Here is a 1313-nt window from a genome sequence, read left to right on the forward strand (position 1 = left end):
CCCCCCCCGGGCCCGGCTCGCTCCCCCAGCCTGCACTGCTGGGGTGAGGGGGTGATGCTGAGTTACACCCCCCTGCCTCAGCCTTCCCATTGATTTCAGATTCTGACAGTGCAATTGTGGCGTTTTTCCTTGGGGGACCCTTCCCAGTTACGCTCAGCTGTATGGGAGATCTCGCTACAGCCCTTAGGCTGAATTATTCTGCCTCCAAATGGCTGTGGGAAAGGACCAGCTTTGGGGACTGATCCTGATGGCTTAACGCTCAGAAACAGGGGCTGTCACTAGACCTCTGGGGACACAGGGAATAGCAGGGGGCCAAGGGGTTTTGAGGCAGCCACCGGCTATAAAGGCAGAGGCAGGCGAGGTGCTGGGAGCCGGCCACGCTTGTCCCCCTTGGGCTCGGACGCTGCTCATCCCACTCGGGCTCCCTGGGACCTTGGGTAAAACCTCCTGCGGACGGTGGAGGGCTTCGCACCGGCTTCAGCATCCCCCGGACTGGCCACTGTGGGGGTGACACCGGCCACGCGGGGGGACAGAGCCTGCAGTCTCTGGGGTGTGGGTTTTCCTCCCCTGAAAACCTACATCTGCACGGCTGTTATTGCTTCTCGTGGACCCACGCGCGGAGCTACAAATGGGGACAGCTTTCTCTCCTTTTACCCCCACTGAGAGGAAACAAACAAACGAACAAAAACCAAATGCGAAACCAAACTAACTAAAATAAATAAAACCCAGTGAAAAGAAAACACTTGTATCTGCAATGCTCAACCGACATGGCTGGAAGGACTATCGCTATAGGATGCTATATACAGATAGGGTTCACTTCATTCATGCAAATGTTACAAGTACCACGACAGCATGCCCGAGGAGGCGGACGAGGCGGGAGGGAAGCCCCCGCTGCTCCGCGCAGCCCCGGCTGAGGACACCAGACACGAGGTTGCGGCTGCGCATCCCCGAAGCACGGAGGGGGAAAGGTGAGGGTCATGGGGCGGGGGGGAAATGCGAGTTGTACACACGCCAAAACAAAACAAAACAAAACCCAACCCCAAATCAATGACGAAAACGGTTTGTGTCCTATCCCAATTTCCCCTTGTTTTCAGTCCGGTCTCTCGCTTCTCTCCGACAGGGCCAGAGGGGATGTTCCCGAGTGGCGAAGGCAGGCGAATGGTGGTCGGAGATCAGGACCCTCGCTTTCCTCTCCTTCCCTCGCCCACTGCTCTGTTTCTCATCAGCTACTCTGGCCTTCCCCGTACCGACGCGCCCCGGTCGCCTTCGCGTCCATCCTCCCGGGGGGCTGGCGGGCGGGCGGGGGCGATGGG

The sequence above is a fragment of the Cariama cristata genome, unplaced genomic scaffold (assembly GCF_000690535.1).
Source record: "Cariama cristata isolate BGI_N322 unplaced genomic scaffold, ASM69053v1 scaffold14804, whole genome shotgun sequence".
Classification (NCBI taxonomy): Eukaryota; Metazoa; Chordata; class Aves; order Cariamiformes; family Cariamidae; genus Cariama; species Cariama cristata.